Here is a 19565-nt window from a genome sequence, read left to right on the forward strand (position 1 = left end):
GACGGATAGTTTCCTGGTTGAAACCCTTGATCGACAAAGAGAGAGAGAGAGAGAGAGAGAAGGGTGAGGAGGGAGGCATTGTTGGTGATATCCTTGAAGTAAGATTTAAGAGATGTCGACCTACCCACATGCATCTGCGAAAGCAATCATCTAACCACCATTTGTTCTCCGTCTTCAATTGCTGTTGTAGAGGGAAGCTTTCAAAAGAGAGAGGGAGAGATTTGGGTGCTCAGTTCACCTATCAAACTTAAGATTAGAGGGACGCTAGATCTTAGAACCTTGGATGTTAGATCTAAGGATCTCAAATCCATTTCGAATCTAAGATCGAAGCAAGCAAACATGGCCTAAGAGAAAGACACATTTAGCATCCACTACAGGATATACTGACCACATTTTTCGCAGGTGCCACTGCTATAGCGCTATACCAATGTCTAGGCCTGGGCACCGGGTACCTGAAACCCGGCCCGACCTGGGCCCAGGTACTGTAGTGTCGAGATTGGGCCTGCATGAACAGGCCGGGCTGGGCCCGGTGCCCATTGGAGTCGGGTATCGGAAAAACGACCAAGCCCGTCGGGGACGCGGTAAGCCCATGATGGGGGACAGGGTTTTTCTTTTTCATTGGAAAGAGAAAAAAAGTTGTGTGAGTTGAGACTTCAGAGTCCGCCGGACTGCCACCGCCGACTCACCGATTGCCATTCGGCATCCACTGTCGCCGCACCGCTGGTCTGCCACCGCCACCACCGCCACCACCACCACTGCACAAAACGGCACATGCTCTGTGGCTGTGAGTCATCATGGTCTGCCATCGTTCGCCGCTTCTGAGTCGTCCGCCACCGCCACTGAACGGTCTGCCACGCGGCCGTGCGATCGCGCCTGCACCTTACGTAGCAGCGTTACCACTTACTAGCATATGATGTTTTATTCTACGTTTGATCTCTCTCTCTCTCTTGTGAGTTTTCGTTTCTTTTTTTTTTTTTTTGATAGCTTGAGTTCTGCTATTGAGATTACCTCATGTAGGTTTAAGTTTTGACATATCTCTGAGAGAACACCCTTCAGTTTTATATTGCATCATAATACATGCTAGATTCATCCAACTGTTTGCGCGTACAATAACAGAACTGCTCTCAGTTGTTGCTAGATCATTTTTCTTGCTGCTCTCAGACTCATGTCCTCCCATATACTCATGTCCTCCCATATATATATTCTTCTTTCTCTGAAGACATGTTTATGCCGGTCACATGAATATGCTAGACTAACTCTGTTTTGCACTTAGTTCTAGACCTCTGCCTCTACTGTGATTGAATCTTATATGATAGTATATGCAATTTAATTTTCCCTTTTTGTGGATATAATAATGAATGTAAAACCTTAGTTCATTGGAGTTGAATTGGTGTTCCTATGAATGTTGATGTCAGGTTTGATGTGAAGTCCTGGCAATGGAGGTCTTCTAAAGCCTCTCTATTTTCAACTGTGCAAAGTATTGGCAATGTTTATGCGTAAGTCTTCTTTAGGGACCTTTTCACTAGTTATTTTTAATTTCATCTACATGCAAAAAATAATAAAAGAAGAGAAAAAGCTGCAAAGTTTAAGTGTGAGGTTAGATTCTTAATGTAAGAGGGAAATGTTCTGAGATACTTCTTGTTTGATTTGTAGGTCCTTGGTTTGGACTGTGGTGATGTCATTTTATGTTCCCCTAAGGTAGTTTTGAGTTGTTCCTATCCAACTTTAGTGTCTTTTGAAAGTATTCTATTAGTTTGTTTTGGTGCCTATTGAAAGTGTTCTATCAGTTTGTTTCTCTAAATGAAACAGTGGCAGGTGAAGCAAATTTTTTAAAATATTTCTATGAGATTTTGCTTTTACAGTATCTGTATGGGAAGACCTAATATTCTTTTTCTTTTTTTTTTGGGTGTAGGAAGGAGTGGGAATAATGGATATTGTTAATGCTAATGTGAAAAAGATTCCACCTCCTCAAGATACCTCAAAAGAGACTCTCCTAGCACTCATATTTGACAGGCATTCATTAAGCAAGATTGAATAAATGTTTGATATCATGCTACATAAACATTATTTTGGTTGTTATTTGTTCTGTTTAATGAGTTTATTGTTTTTTTGAACACACTACCCATCTCTATTTTTTGATAGTTATAGACATGACTGCATTTTATTTCTCTTGCTTTTTATGTGCATGTAATATACATGTTTTCCTTCTTTATGTCTCTTTCAAGTTCCCTTCCTATATGTTCAGTTCTTTCAGATTTTAACTATTTTACATTTCACCTCTACCATTCTTTCTAGAATTCCTTCATCTCTTTCTTACTATGTCTTTGTTACATGGAGAGAAAAGTTAAATGTGCAAAACTAGTATTTGATGAAGACCAAGAAGAGCATTCGTTCTGTCCTCTGTCTTTGTTAAATGAATATTTCAACCAGCTCCTGTAGTGTCATCATGTATTGGCACTTCAATTTTCAATTTTCAATTTTAAGTGTAGGCATCAACTTGTTCAAAATAAAACACATTTTGTGCATCTTATGATTCAAATAGACCCTAAAGTGTGCTTGGCAAAATTTGGTTGATCATTATTTGTTATTTGTTATATTGTTATATATCTTTAGAAAATATTTGGGCTAGTAGTGTATTGCCACCTGCAATAATTAACTTTTTAGTTACTTAATTTGATTAGCTTTTTAGTTACTGAATGATTTCATATACGTGATGTCATATATATCTTGTTAGCCTTTTCTTCAGCTCAACAATTGAATCATTTCATGTGTTTAGGTTGTCTAGATTTCATTCAAATAGTAAGTTATGTCTTCTAGCATCCGGAATGAAGAATATCATCAGATGACAGATATGGAGGAAAAATAGTCCTTTTCATTTGCTGAAAAGAAAGTTGAATCTAAGAGAAAAAAAAACTTCAATAGTATGGAATGATTTCACATTGATACAATTTAAGGGAAAAAAACATGCAAAATGCAACCATTATGGTGAACGATTAGGTGGACATAGTTCTAATGGCATTAGTCACTTAAAACAACAAGAGATAATTGTGTCAAAAAACAAGTTACTGATGAAAAACAACAAACTTTGTCATTTGGAGTTAGTGCATCTGGTGCCACTTCTTTCTGCCTATATAAATTTGATATGAAGACTATAAGAAAATGTATGACTAAGTGTACAATAATGCATGTACTTTCCTTCAGTTTTGCAGAATATGAATATCATAATGATGTTCTAAAGGCTTGCAATTCAAAGTTTGTTTTATTTTTTAGAAAAACACTTACAAAAGAGGTTCAGTCAATATTCGTAAAATGATTAAATGAGATATCAAAGAGTTATAAATAACCACGTGTAGTGGGTTTCATTGACATTTGATATGTGGTCATCACAAAAGATATTAGGATACTTATGCTTAACAACCCAATATATTAATAAAGATTGGCAATTGAACTTTCATATACTTAATTTTACACATGTGCCTCCAACACATAATGCAAGTTGTTTATGTAACATTTTATCAGAGTGCATTGCTACTAAGTGGAAACTTCAATTGAAGTTGTTTTCTGTTATTGCTGATAACTGTTCAGCAAACGATAGTGAAATAAGTTTACTGAGAAAAACTATAGAAAGAAAAAAAAAAATTCATTTTCATTGAGAAGGGAACACTTTCATATTCATTGTGGTGTACATATTATAAATGTCATGGTTAAAGATGGTATGAATAACATGGTTGATACAATTTCAAAAATTCGTGACAGTGTCAAATATGTAAGGGGATCACCAAAACGACTACATGCTTTCAAGTAATGTGTAAAGACAATGTGTTTGAATGAGCAAAAATGTTTAAACTATAATGTTCCTACTTGATGGAACTCTATATTTATAATGTTGAGAGATGCATTGTTATTCAAAGATGTCTTTCAACATTTGGCATCATGTTATCCTAATTATGCATATTTACCTTCTGATGATGAGTGGTCTCATGCATCTATTTTATTTTAGTTCTTGAAGGTATTTTACAATGCAACAAATTTGTTCTCTACCACTAAGTAGATAACATCTAATCTTGTTTTTGAAGAAATTTTATCAATTTACCATAACTTGCATAGGCATCATAGAACAACAAATGAACATATATGGCATTGGCATACAAAATGCAAGAAAAAGTTGACAAATACTTCAACAACTATAATATTCTCTTTGCAATTACAGTTGTTCTGGATCCTAGGCTCAAGTTGTCATGTTTGAAGTATTTGCTTGACGATTTGAATAAACCTGATACAATTGTAAAATATGAAGTTATAGAAAGCATTCTTCATGAATTTTATGCTGAGTATAAGAACATACACGATGATAGTGACACAAGTAATATACAAAGGGGCAATCCATCTACTAATGCCATGATTGCAACAGAAGAGTATAAAAGAAGAGTATAAAAGTGTGGCTAGATATGAGTTCAAAACATACTTTAGCTTTGTATCTCTTGTAGTAGCTCACACAAATCTAGATAAGTATTTGATTGATTCAATGGAAGAAATTGCACCGACTATAGACTTTTTAACATATTATCTTGGTGGAAGACAAACAAAAACAAATATAAAATTATAGCAAATATGGCTCAAGATGTATTAGTAATTCCTATATCCATAGTTTAGAATCTGCATTCAGTATATCATGAAGAATTTTTAATGATTATCGATGTTCCACCACCCCTAAAAATGTTGAATCATTAATCTCTACACAGAGTTGGATTCATGATGCATACAACTTGTGTGAAATGTAAGATGTTCATAGTTCAATCTAATTTATTTTACATTTTAACATAGTACTGTGCTTACAGTTCTCATGATGTAGAGCAAAATTATGACGAGGAATGTTAATCCAATACATGATTATCATGGTAAATTATTTTCAGTTTGTAGTGTTTAGTATTTTATTTATTTAATTTGTAAACTAACTATTGTAAATATTTTGCAGGTAATATCTTTCATGGTGCAAAGTTGTGGATAAACTTATGATAGCATGAAATGATGATGTAAAACTCTTGGAATGTACACTTTTAGATATTATACTTGTGGTTATAAATCAGGAAAATGATTTGGTTTGTACATCCAATGGTAGGTAGCTCTACCTATGAATTGTGATGCCCAATATAAATTTATTCTCTTCTGCTTTTGGGCTTCATATTGCTGCACTATTTTCTTTTGCTCCAACTCCTTTGTGCACTCCTTCATTATGCCTCAATAATAGAGAAAGACTAAGTTAGAAGGCATTTCTTCCATGTTCTCCTTTATGGCCTTGTTTATATTATAGTTTGTAACTAAGTGAAAGCAGAGTGTGTGATCATGGTTAAGAGTATTAGTTGTAACTATGTGATGATTAAGAATATTGGTTCTAAATCTTCCTCTATAGAGAAAAATATTATGGGCTTGTGATTGTGATGTTCAAATTTAATGTTTGAATAATTACAAAATTTGAATTGGTCATCATTTGGATTTGTTCTTTGTTTGTCATTGAACTGATATGGTGTTGAGTAAGCTCGACTCATGATTAACTGCTTAATGTGAAATGGTGGGAGTTGAGAAACCATGAAATGCTGTTGGAAAACCAGGCGAAGGGATGCGGGGCCAAATCCCAACCCGACCCGGCCCAACCCATTTAGTAATTAAAAACCGGGCTGGGCCTCAGACGTGGTTGACTAATCCTGGTGCCCAGCCCAGCCCGGCCCCTTAATAGTTGGGCCGGGTAGCAGGCCGGCTTGGTCCGAAGTTGGGTTGTTAACAGCGTTTAGTAAACAGGTCGAGCCGGCCCGGTTCGGCCTGATGTCCAGATTTTAATACTTTTTTATTTTTTATTTTTAAAAATTTTTACAGGCTTTCTATGATTTTTATGAAATTTTTAATTTTTTAAAAATTGTTGAGATTTTCCCTAGATTTCTCTATGGAGAACAATTTCACTGAAAAATACTAGAGAAAAACCTCGTTGATATTTTCCCAATAACCATATTTACCACAATGCTATATACATGTCAACCTTTTGCTGCTATTCACATGGTATAGCTAACCTACACTGGTCTTCTAAGCCACCGGTATAGATTTTTTGGTACCAGTGATCTGCACCACCACTACAGCTTCATTAAATTAGAAAAAAAACAGCTTGATGTAGATAAGTGAAATTTTGGTGAAGTAGCCCAAATACACAAAGCCTACTGAGAAACCAAAAGTTAAAGTACAATAGGAACTATGTTAGAGGTTACCAAAATGTACCTAGTCTAAGCCATAGTCAAACGTTTCAGAGTTTAAATGGTGAGATTTTTCTCGGGTAAAATACTATGAGTTTGAAAAAAAGGAGAAAAACAGAAAAAGTACGATAAAATTTTGAAAAACTAAAATTGGGAGAAAATAAAATAAGTGAGAAGCTAATAGCACACATCAAATGATAAGTAGATTTGCAACAAATAAAAAATATAAAATGAAAAAAATAACTGTTTGGCATTAAAAAATAAAAAAAATGAAAAAACGTGAAAAAACACGTTAAAAATGAGTTAAAAACGTGTTTTTTTTTGTTTTTAACGTTAAAAAAAAAACGTGTTTTTTTTTGTTTTAAATGGCCATTTAATTTATCGCATTAAAAAAAAACACGTTTTTTTGTCACCATGGTCTCCGCAACAAAGAATGAACAAGAAAATCACGTGAATCCATTTATACATCATATAAATGGAGAAAAAAAAATCTTTTCTATTCATGCCAGTGACCGTCAGATGCATTGTCAGTTATTCCAAAAAGAAAAAGGTGCTGGTAGATTTTCTGGAAATGGCAAAACATAACTGACCATCACATATATATATACCAGCGAATGCAATTCCAAAAACACCAGTAGTGATATAACTAATTGCAAAGGGGTTTAATGTAAAGGGCTTTGTTCAAACACAATCCTGCAAACAGAAAAATAAAGGTCTCGTATCCAATTTAAAAAATGATAGTCATCACTGAGACAGTGAGTAACAGAGACTGGGAAAGAAAATACTTACAGGAGAGATCCATGCAAAAACCAAGCAGCACAAAGAATAACGATGGTATCATCCATTTTAAGATCCTTTTCTTTCGTTATTATCCTATAGGTTGAAAGAATAATGATTACTGAAAAAACTGAATGGAGATACACTAACTAATCATAAATAAAGTGTAGAGGACAACTCTACATGTTCTGCAGATGAAAGTCACTTCCATAGACCGAACAAGAAAGAACCATAAAAGCAGGAATTCTGATTCTGTACAGCTTTACAATGGAAATGAAAAAGTACAGGGTTCGTTTAAGACTTTCAACTGAACGAGTGATCCAATGGCATCAATGGTCCCTTTACGACCTATGGAAGACAACTCCCTTACATAGAGACCCAGATGAGATGGTTATAATTATTCAAGAAATAAAAGTAGCTTTCAATTACCAAAATGTTTATCACCCCAAATTTTTTTAAAAAGACTATTTTATTTTCACCCAAACAAAATTCTCAGTTATTTGGACTTAAGTTTTTAGACCTTAAGCTCAATCCTATACCCAAAACAAATTCGTGATTATTCGATCCAAAATAAATCTCTAAACCCAAGTCCAAACCCAAACACAAAATTTAAATTCAAATCTCAACTTTAGACGCGAGATTCAAATCCAAAATCCAACTCTCGAATCCCAATTAGATCTAAAACCCTAGTTTAGATATAAATCGAGGATTTCAAACTCAAAATCCAAAGCCGATATCAAAACAACAAAATTTGACGCTATGAGTGTCGAGTGCACATGCATTGATTTTCCCTTTGTTTTATATTTCGTTCTCACGTCAAGATGTGTTTATGAGCTTAAACCACTCATCAGAATACGCCGGTGACCAATCAAACCCAATTCGGATCTAAAACGAGACCGAAATCATTCAAAACGGAGTTGGCTATGTTTACAACAAAAACCATTTTTACCCCTTTTAAATATATATTTAAAATATGATTTTTACATTCTTTTTGTTATTTTTATTTTTTAAACGACCCCGAAGAGGCTAGGGAGGCGAAATCTATGAGACAATAAAGGGGCATTTCGCCCCCCTTTATGCGAACTCGACGCGGCAGGGCCGCACTAGCATGGCGGTGCGTGCAATCACGCTCTAGTGCATGCGCAAACACTTGCACGCGCCTTTGTGCGTCGCATGCTGCCACATGCAGATGCACGCCGAGACGGGGCCTATGCAACGAGGTATTGGGGAGGTGGTTTTGGCCTAGTTGGGTGGGCAATAGCCCTACCCACACATCAAAGGGGTGTTTGCAGGGTTAATGATCAATCCCACTTAGTCAAAGCCTATTTAAAAAAAATTAAAATTATTCAAAAATATTTGAAAATGTGATTTTAGAAAATGCTAGACGTTTATCATTGTATGATGGATGCATGTGTGTCTTCCATATACTTTTTTGATCAATTTAATAATTTTACATTCCATCTTTCTCATTTAAATCAATATCTTTTTCGATCAACTTTATGTAATCTTCAACAAGACCACGACATAAGCTCATGCTTTAACCCTATTACTTAAGGGCCCGATGGGCCGGAAAATTACCGTAGCGCAAGAAAGAAATTTCAAATTTTAAAACTTTTCCGATTCATCAAACGCGGAAAAATATTTTTGCCCGTTAAACCTGAAAACGGATTTTTTTCCACCGCGAGAGGTGGAAATATCTTTCGAGTCGTCAACATTTCGCATCGTCCTGCTGCTGCTGCGTTTTTCTCCTTCCCTCTCCCTCTCTCCTCCTCATCACAGAGACCGTCTCTCCTCCGCTGGACAGCCGTGATCCTCCAGCCGTCCGCCGGTGAGGCTCCACCGTCTCTGTCCCATTATTTTCCCTTTGAAACGGTGAGCCTCCACCGTCTACATGTCTGCTCTCTTTATTTGCCACTAGTTATGCTCATCTTTTGCCGCTTGTTTTATTATTTGACAAATTTTACTTGTTTGACATAAATGTAGCAGACCGAGGGTTTAACTCTGTGCTATTTGCAGGAAATTTGTTGTGAAATAAAATTTGTAGCTTAGTAATCTATTGGCAATAGGTTTCTAAAGTTTGGTTTTCCCTTGCGTTGGCAATGCGGTGTTTTTTTTTGAGGAGGATTTTGAAGCCTGTGTGATTTTTATGGTTGAAAGCCTGTTATATTGGTTATAAATAAAGTCCAGCGCCAAGATTTTGGTTCTCGTTCGTGTTGATATGCAACTTGGTGATTTGTTTTGGGATGATTTATGAAGAAATTTATAATTTTTTTGGTATTATGGGTTGTACAGTCCATTTTCTGATTACTGGATTTGGCTTGGTGGTGGTTATATTGCTGTTCTATCAAGGCTTGGAGTCTTGTTGTGTAAGAGACTAGAGCTGTATTTTCCTTCCAATTGGGAATATTCTTAGATGGGGTATTTTAGATACTGTGGTTCTGAATCTTTAATCAGCATTCGTGTTTGGGTTTGCTCAAGTACATTGATGTTATGTCCATGAACAAACTGAATCAGTATCTTGGTTGTTAGTTTGTCATCATCTCAGTCACTTAAAAGTCTGATTTTCCTTCATTTGGGAAATCATACCTGTTTTGACCTCTGTCGGAGAGAAAAAGATTTGTCCAGCGAGCTGAAAGTGAAGATCGAGGACCTGAAAGCCAAAATAGAATCCCTTGGGAACCAGAAGTTTGAGCTGAAGAGCAAGCTTGTGGAAATGCAATCACTGACAACTTCTCTCAAGAAAAGCATCGAGCCCTTGGTGCAGAGGTGGAGGAGAAGTAGAAACAGATAGAAAACCTCAGCAGGAAAAAAGGCCTCTCGAGGAAAATGTATATGCAACTGATAGCATTGAGAGAAATCTTGAACACAAAGAAGATGAGATCCATGAACATAATTGACCTCTTGCTGAACCTTGATTTGTTTAGTTACATGCTAAACAGATTCAAGTTTAGATGCTGATATCGAATTTAAGTTGCTTAAATTATCCTTTATGACTACTTTATTGTATCATGTATGTTTGAGTTGCTTGATGAAAGAATCAGTTAGGATTACAAGCTTGGTTAAAATATGACTAAAAATGACAAATTATGTCATTCCATAGAGATTGACTTGTCAAGAACTATATATTTAAGAATTGAGACCGAACTTTAATGAAGGTTGCTTTCATTTCAAGGCAAGCAGTTGTAATGAACAGAGAAATTTATCGGAATATTGATTTTTTGTGTAATTGTATAAGGAAGAAAGCGATGAAAGAAAAGTAAGAAATCAACAAGAAACCAGAAGGAACCAAGTATAGCCTAATTTACAAATTAAATAGGTTGAATTGTGATGGTTTTGTGTGGTCTGATCTTATATGTTTGATTATGCAAATCTTGATTGAATTATGTGAATTAAACTAAGAACCTGCTCATTGAGTCATTAATTGCTTCAGTTGTAAAAGTGGCACCCTTATTTTGATTAAGGTGACTTCACATTTTCTATGGTAGACATTTTCTTATGCAGTTCATTCATTTGTGTTCATGTCATTATTTTCTTATGCATGTTCTTCATTTGTAAATCTGGACAAATGTTTCCATATCATCAAACTAAGAATTAAATTTCTGGAAATATATTTTTGTACCATCAAACTCAGAAATATAGAATTGGAAATATATTTCTGAGTCATCACACACACCAAAATTGGAATCGGAAAAATTTTTCTCATTCCATTTTTCCATTTCCCAGCTTTCCAGCAATATATTTCCAGAAATTTTTTTCCAGGCCATCAAACGGCCCCTAAGTGACATTGATTTTTTAAATTCTATCATTCTGCAAGCCTATTTTTTTTTATAATTACTTCAAAATCTACATTTTATCGTACCTTGTCAATCCTCATTTGTTCAACCTTATATTCTTGAACAAAATACCTATCTATTGGCTCAATTACCAACTTTCATTGACTCAGGTCATGCATTATTTTTTTCTCTCATTTACATTTATCCAAATAATTTTCTAGCTTTAATAACCACAATATGTCTTTCTTCTTATTTTACTACTTCCATGATTTTATTAAATCATCATTTATTCCAAGTTCATTACCAATATTTGCTTTACTCGAGTATATTCTGTTTTCAATCATAATTTTGACTTATTCATTCACTCCTATTGAGTCTATATCTTCCTAAATCAAACCTCGCGTATTTCTACTCTACTTGAGATTTAATCGTTTCAAAATTAAGGTTCTTCACATGTAATAGATTGCCCATAATTTTCTCTATTTTCCTACATTATCAACTTGATATCTCGCTATGAAAGTCACTATTTATTGATCATATTCTTATAACAAATTTCTTTTCTACAAGCTTTGTCTCAATTTCTTGTCATTAAAGACAAATAAAAAATTCTTTTATATCTAACCTCATAGGCATGATATGACCTTCCACCCTCATTTTTCTATTAGCGAAAAATATATCAATTTTTTTTATATAATTTGGCCCACACCTTCTTTTTATTGGGGCATTTTCCATTATTTTCTTTGCACCAATCTCAATCTAAGACATCAACCATCTATCTTTTACCCATACCCAGTAGATGGTGCATTATGTTTTGAATCAGATCTTATCTCTTATGGGTCATGGCAATTGCTAACATATAGGAATTTTGTTTAATTATGAATATTTTGAGGCATTTTCTAAATTGCTTTTGTGACATAATTTTTTTTTTCACAAGCATATCCCAATCAAATCAACTCAATTGCTAAGCTAAATATTTGATCACGCGATTTGGAACATTCTAAAGCTAACTCATCCATGGCACTGGACAAGGGAATCTTTTGAAGCAAGAGCAACTTGGCCATTTGGCCAAGAGCTTTTCAAAATAAGCTCAACCCTCTAGTTTGGGGAATTTTACTAAGCAAGTTCAAAATCCAGCCTTTAGTGAAAGCAAAAACTTCACCATAAGACACTCGAGGTGATAAGAAGTCTTTTTGTCATAACCAATGGAAGAGCAATAGGGTCTTATTCTCAGCTTCAACAAAAGTATTTGAAGGGATGAGGGTACTTTCCTGGCATTGCCACTTGTTATCAAGCAACCCACCCATGTATGTAAGGGACTAAACCTGCAATGCAAGCTAAAAGCAACCCATGTAGGTAAGGGGTTAAACCTGCAACGCAAGGTAAGAGCAACCCACGTAGGTAAGAGGTTAAACTGCAATGCAAGTCAAGACAACCAATTCAAAAAGGTTAAACTTGAATTCAATTTCAGTAAACCCGTGTAGGTAAAGGGTTAAACCTACAACATTTAGTTCAAATAACCCATTCAGGTAAGGGTTTAAACCTGAAACATCACCCCAAGTATGTTTTGTTTAAAAAATCCAGCCTATCTTTATCACTAAGTGCGGGTAGTGCCGGCTTAATAACAAAGAGGGCATCTGTTATCACCCTAAATTTTTTCAAAAATACTGTATTTTATTTTCACCCAAACGAAATTATCAGTTATTTGGACTTAAATTTTTAGACACTAAGTCCAATCCTAGACCCAAAACAAATTCGCGACTATTCAATCTAAAATGAATCTCTAAACCCATGTTTGAACTCAAAAACAAAATTCAAATTCAAAACCCAACTTTAGATGCGAGTTTCAAATCCAAAATCCAACTCTTGAATCCGAATAAAGACAGGTTTAGATCTAAAGCAAGAATTTCAAACTCAAAATCCAAAGCCGAGATCAAAACAACAAAATTTGATGCTATGAGCGCGTCGTGCTCATGTACGGACCTTCTCTCTGTCTTATGTGTCATTATCGCGTTAAGATGTGTTTCTATGCTTAAACCACTCATTAGAATGTGTAGGACGGCCAATTAAATCCAACTCGGATCTAAAACAAGCCCGAAATCATTCAAAACGGAGTCGGCTCCGTTTGCAACAAAACATTTTTACCTTTTTTAAATATATATTCAAAATCTGCCTTTTATTGATCCATACAAGACATTAATGGGGCAATTCTCCCCATTTATATGAACTCAGTGCAGCGGGGCCGCACACGCACGCACTCACAAATGCACTCGCAAACGCACACCACACGGTCGCGCATGAGCGCCCCTTCATGTGTCACACGCTGCCACACGCTGATCTACACAGCGCACTGCGCGACGAGACGAGGCCTGCGTGTGCTGCGCATGCTCGTTTCTTAGCTAAAACCACCTCTTGGCGGGGGGGGTGGGGGAGGGTGGGGTGTTTGGCCCTGTTCGGTGGGCAATAGCCTGGCCCACACACCAAAGGGGTGTTTGGAAGGCTAATGACTAATCCCTTTTTAGTCAAAGCCTATTTAAAAAAATTGAAATTATTCATAAATATTTAGAATTCACATGAAAATCTTGTTAAATTCAAATTTTGAATTTTTTCTCTAAAACTCCCTATAAATACCCAGACAATCTTTTCCCTTGGGCACAGGCTAACCCTTGGTTAAATCTCTAGTGCTTCTTCATTTAAAGGCTTAGAGTTTTATTTGGCTTTTTTTCTCCATTTCTCGCTTCTTTGCTTCTTCTTCTTCTCTAAGTTCCAACTCTTCAAGGGAGCATGAGAAGATATTAGAGATATGTAGTCCTCATTTTGTTTTCATTTTTTGTTTTCCTTTGCTATCTTTCCATGACCATGCAAAAAAGCTCTAACGATTTTTTATCCGGAATTGAGAGCTACTCTTGGGTGCATTGGGAGTATGAGCAAGGCGAAATAAAGTTTATTTTTTCATTTATTTCTAAAAATATGCTTGTTATGTTGCTTTATTCATCTTTTATACTTGAGATGATGTGCATGTGTGATAGATTAATTTTCTTTAATTAATGAGCAAATGCACGGCGAAAATGAGGGGTTGTTTGAAGATTTTTTTTTTCATTATTATGTTGATATTGAGATTGAGATTATCCAATGTGAAAAAGCCATTTACGAATATGTACATATTAAAATGCATTTTCATGTTATTTTTATATTGAGCTTCTCTCTTAATCACCCGATTAGGAAGCCCAATGAGTGCTTTGTTACGTTGCTCCCATTTCATGTGTATTTGATTTTCTTTCATACTCAATGGTGAAAGAAATAGACTTTCTTATAAGAAACGAAATAATTATGGTTTTATGTTCACATATAAAAGTGTTTGGAATCATGTTTTTTAAAAGATTTTCAAAAGAAACAACTCTCTTTAATGAGGCCTTGGAGACTTGGCCTAGGCTCTTGCATGTGCCCAAGTTCCTTTCCGATCTACATAGAAAAATTGAAGTCAGATATTTTAAAGTTATTTCTTGATTTCAACTCTCATGAGAGCATATACGTATACATGCACATAACTATCTCTCTTTGTCATTCTCTTTTTATGATTTAAAATATTCTTTTACAAATTTTCATACACGTACATATGAATATATACATGTATCTCTCTCTCTCTCTCTCTCTCTAGAGTTTCATTTTCTCTAAAAATCTCATTTTCTCTAGAATCTCTTTTTCTAAAATCTTCTTCTCCCTCTCCATTTGAGATAATAGTTTCTTTTCACATGCTCATATATATATATATATATATATATACTTCTTTTTTCTTTTTTCAAAAAAGTTCTATTTTGTGATTTTAAAATCCCCTTTTCCGTATTACTCTGGGACTAAAGTATTTTTTCTTTCAAGATCTAAGGTTTTAATATCACATTTGCCTACTTCACTAAGACCAAAACTCAAGTAATGACCCAATATTGAAATAATGTTTGATAGTCTAAAACCTCATTCCACTTTCAAAAACTTTTTTCTTTTCATAAAAATACTTATGACAATTTTATAAATAAAAAATGAGAAACTTAGATGCTTACGATGGTAGGAATGTCTTTATATAAATGTTATGATAGGAATGAATGATTTATTCCTAACTATATAAGGGCAATGCATTCATATATTCACATTCACTTGTGAAATCACGAATGATCACAAACACCTCTCTAAAAGAACTTATGCAATATATGATGGAGTTCTAGCTAAGTAGCAACCAAATTAGAAAAAAGTGTCAAACCTACTTAATTTCTTAAGAGAACACTAAATTGACTTGAAAATGTAATCTTCAAATGTTTTCTAACAATATTTGTAATGATTTTTCGATTCAAGATTTCTCAAATCAAAGCGTTTTATACTCTCAAATGAGTCTTCAAAAACTTTCTCAAAAATTTGAAACATCAAATCTTCAATGTTTCCTCAAACACCGCACCACATTTAGAATAAAAGATGTTTAAGACAAAATAAAATACATTAAGAATAAACATAGCCCTTGAATTGGTTATCATATGTAAAGACATCGAGAACGGTCAATACTCGTACCAATACTCGTGTATTACCAAACGTGGCTTAACTAGGAGACGATATCCCTGTTAAAGGAAAAGAAAAAGCACACAACTATTTAGATTACAGCTTAACATTAAAGAAAAACCATGACAGTCTACAGAAGGTCAAAGCTAAGGCATTCAATTTCTTGAGTTTACATAGTGAACAAGCTAGCAATACTGCCCCGGCATTAAGAAAGTGAACTGGAATAAATAATATATATAAATCAAGTTAGAATATTCATCAACCATACCAACATAAGTTCTATTCTATCAGTAAAAAATACACTATAGTTACGATCACAATCTTTAGAAAGTTCAATACTAACAAGATAGCTACATTGAAGATCGAAAACAGGCATAAGATAAGTGGTTCATGGAGAACCAAAAGGCCCCTCACCCTGTTCTGCAATTCGCCCCCTATCTGAGGCATAAAGCATAAGATAAGTTAAAACCAAGATATACAAGAAAGAAGCGCAAGATAGTCATGTGACATATATTTTGAAACATTTGGTACAATTGTGTTGGTACAATCCTATCATCTTACATATATTTGTGTTGGTAACATATATTTAGAAAAAAGAAAAGGTTGTACAACTACATATTTTGAGAAGCGTGTATGCTCAGCTATTTGTGTGGAAGCTTCAAGTGTGGCTGACCTCAAGCATTCCTCTGACGTCTGCGTGAGGTTCCCGTCTCCTGTGCGTAGATAAAGAAGGACGCAAAAATAAGATGGGAAATATGCCTTTCGCAGAATATTGTGGCAACACTAAATAACGTTAGCATGCATTCAATAAGAAAAAAAGTACTATTAGCAAAATACTTGTGAACGCCAATTTGGGACCTGATAAACAGACATTAAGTTTAGTTACAGTGACAAGCCAAACAATGGGCTGCAATAAAAATAGGATGTAATAAAATTAGAATAAGAAGAAAAATTCAAATTGCAGCCATGGAATCTTAGTAAAATTGAGACCTTATATAAAAATTAGACATAAAAAGTGATAAGCACTTTCTTTCTACTAGTGCTTATGACTAACAAAGAATTACCTACCAGTCCTTTTGAGGGTTTCCTCTGACAACAGCAAGCAAGAAAGCGGCGGTTTACTTCATTTCTTCTTCAGGGGGGGCCAATGAGGATCTAAGAAGGGAGAATCTGCAGGGCAGGGAAAACAAATTCCACGACGAACATTAATTTCCAGCCAGACAGCAAGAGAAAATTGAGGTGCTCCTGGCGATATTGTAAAAAATGGAAAACCTATGAAGAGAAAAGAAGAAGAAAAACCCTAGCTACAGGAAGTTCTCCTGCCTTTGACGCAAGCACGAAAGATGGCTTCCTGAGAATTTTTGGAGAGGAAGGCAGAGGAGGTTCGATGATGACATTCTCAAGAGAGAGAGACGTGCTTCCGTCCCATAAATCGCATCATCGTCTCTGTCTGTTTACCATAACTCGCATCTTCGTCTCTCTCTCTCTCTCTCTTTCTCTCCCTCTCTCTTTCTCTCCTGAGCTTCTGAGAGCTGCTCGGATGGGGGAGCGGGACTCATCAGCAGGTCCTTCCAGAGAAAATTTTTTGGGAGAGAGAGAAAACAAGTCGGTCGACGGCTTCTGCCGTTTTGAGGAGCCGTTGACATGAAATTCGTAGCCATGCCAATCTATACCGGTGTTTACCTGAATGGACTTATTCCGACGATTCTCTCTTATTCCGACGATTCTCTCCGGTGATTTAATTCACCGGTATTTTTTTTTTTTTTGCAGTGTCCACCCATGCCAAAACAACAATGGGTTGCATTTCCGTTTTAGATGACAATTTTAAATGTGTTTTAAAATTATATATATTTGAATTATAATTGTTTTCTTTGCTTCCAAATAATATTTATTTTAATTTATGTTTTCTTATTGACAAAGCAGTTAGGTCTCTACTACATGCCATCATTGTTTAGAGAGTCAAAAAAAAAAAAAAAAACCTTAGTTTTGAGTGAGCAAGAAGTTGACAACCCACTATCTGCAATGGAGATCGAAATGTCTCTCCATTTTCTTACTGTTGAGTTTTTTGGTTGCATTAACATCAATAGAAGTAATGGTGCGCCTTTCAATTTAGGTACTGCTCCACCACTTAGAAGAACATAGTTAATTCTTGTTCTACAAAGTATTCTACCAACATCCCGAGTTATCATGGACAGCGCCGTTGCTAATGGATTGAGGAGTTATAGCCATCCTTGCTCTTTATCGCGGATAGGAACTGAGGTTTATTCTAAAACAGCGTGCTTCTGGTTTTTGCGACAGAACTATTGCTACTTCAGTGCCAGAATTAACGGATTTTTTGTTGTAGTGATTGCTAGGGATCCAAACAATGAAGTGGGAGATTTGAAGTACACAGCCAATGCTTCTTGCCAATGGTTTGGGCGACAAGGAAAGGCATAGCACTCAATAAACTCCAAATCCAAGGGCCCGTTTGTACGTCCAAGCCCATTTCCTCAAGGACAAAAGGGCACGTGAATTTTTGTAGTGTTTGTTCCATTTTCATTGTCGTCGTCTATTGGAAAGGAAAATTGCAGGTCTAATTGTTTGTTCCTTTATAATGAAAACAAAAATTGAAGATCTACCAGCCTTCTTTCTGTTGCCCTTTTCTCTATGCAGATCCCTTTGGGTAAACCACTTTCATTTATTTTACGTTGGCAACTTTTAGAGTGAAATTTCGAAGTCGTGCAAGAGGAATTTACAGTAAGGACAGTTGCATTCGCAAGGCGACATGCTTCCCCACTATTAAAAGCGAAAAGTAATAAAGAGTGGGGTAAGCGTCTGACGTTCCTGGATGTCCGGATGTTGCTTCTTTGTTTGGTCACTCTCGCGATTTAACTTTAGTTGTGGATACGAATTTACGTGTTCAGCCTTTTTAGTTGATCACATAAATTTATTGTCGTGGTCGAATTCTTTTAATTGCCGGAACATGTTAAGTGCAATTAATTTCCATATAAATTGTGCAATAAAATAGTAAGTGTTTGTAAGACAATGATAGGACCCACGAATAGTGCTGCACAAAGAGTCGAGTTGAGTTAGAGTTGGTTCAGTTTCCCAAGCTCATAGAATAAGTGCGAGCTTGACTCGACAATATAACGTTGAACTCGAAGTTGGTTCGTTTAGCTCGATTAACTTGTCTAGTTGCTACTATTTAACTATTTTTTTATTATAATTCAATATTTATTATGTAATTGAATCAAGTCACTGCTTGAACTTGGCACCATTGACACCGTACACTTGAACTCAAGCCCGACTCATTTGTAAACGAATCGATTTGAAGTTGATTTTAAACAAGTAAATTCAAGTCAAGCTCGAGCTAGCAATTGTGCAGCCCTACCGACTAGATATCAATAATAGTAGCCGAGATAGGAATTATGGCCAAGAGCCTTAAACTTTTAATGACAATTATTATATACAAATGAACAAATTTTTGAGAGTATCAACGTGTAAATTATGAAATTTTGTGGGATTGTATTGATAGCGGCTCACACAAGCCCACAAGTGACCCACTTGTATAGAATTTTGAGGACCGATTTAACTCCTAAAATAATTTTACTCGGAAACTGAAGTTTTAGGTGGATGGACAAGCTAGGGTAGAATGGATGATGAAAATAAAGAAGGCCAAAACATGAAAGGAACAAGGTAATATATCTTTCCCCACTCACTCTTATGGTAGTGTTTGTTTTTCCTCGGGTACCTGGGGAGGTCTCAATTCATTAATTGCATATAGACAATGGATTCTAGAAACATGCAACAGCGTCAGGTGTGGGTGGAGGCAGGTTTGGGTGCCGTGTGGTTAGTTGGCCAAACAAATCAACAAAAGTTATTTATTTTTATAAAAACACATTAGAGCAATTTTTCTCGTTTGCATATTGATGTCATCAAATTTAAAATTTGTCTTAACAAGAAATTTCTAACTTCACTCCCGAACAGCATCGGATTCGTTTCATTGCTTGCTGGCAGGCACTTTAAATCTACATAGCTGAGATCTTTGGATGATCTCATTGGGCCATCACGTACCTTACGTATCAAGGTAGGGCCACAACACCAAAGCTAGTTATATGCATCATAAGAGTGCACAAAATTTCATGCAGAATATGATTAATAATAAAAGTACTTTGTTCACATAGAAAAAAACTTTTGTTTTTTTTTTTTTAATTTCAAAAACATCTCCCTTCTTTTTACTGCAAACTTAAACTCTGCG

General features: G+C 35.4%; 1 long non-coding RNA gene across 1 annotated transcript; it reads right to left on the bottom strand.

The window, feature by feature from the left end:
* Positions 1 to 15813: 15813 nt before the first annotated feature.
* Positions 15814 to 17004, bottom strand: LOC116263221 (uncharacterized). Its single transcript, XR_004174605.2, has 2 exons — positions 16397 to 17004; positions 15814 to 16041 (listed from the first exon to the last, which is right to left on the bottom strand). It is a non-coding gene; the product is annotated as an uncharacterized LOC116263221 (long non-coding RNA).
* Between the last annotated feature and the right edge of the window lie 2561 nt (positions 17005 to 19565).

This window comes from Nymphaea colorata, chromosome 10 (genome assembly GCF_008831285.2).
Source record: "Nymphaea colorata isolate Beijing-Zhang1983 chromosome 10, ASM883128v2, whole genome shotgun sequence".
Taxonomy (NCBI): Eukaryota; Viridiplantae; Streptophyta; class Magnoliopsida; order Nymphaeales; family Nymphaeaceae; genus Nymphaea; species Nymphaea colorata.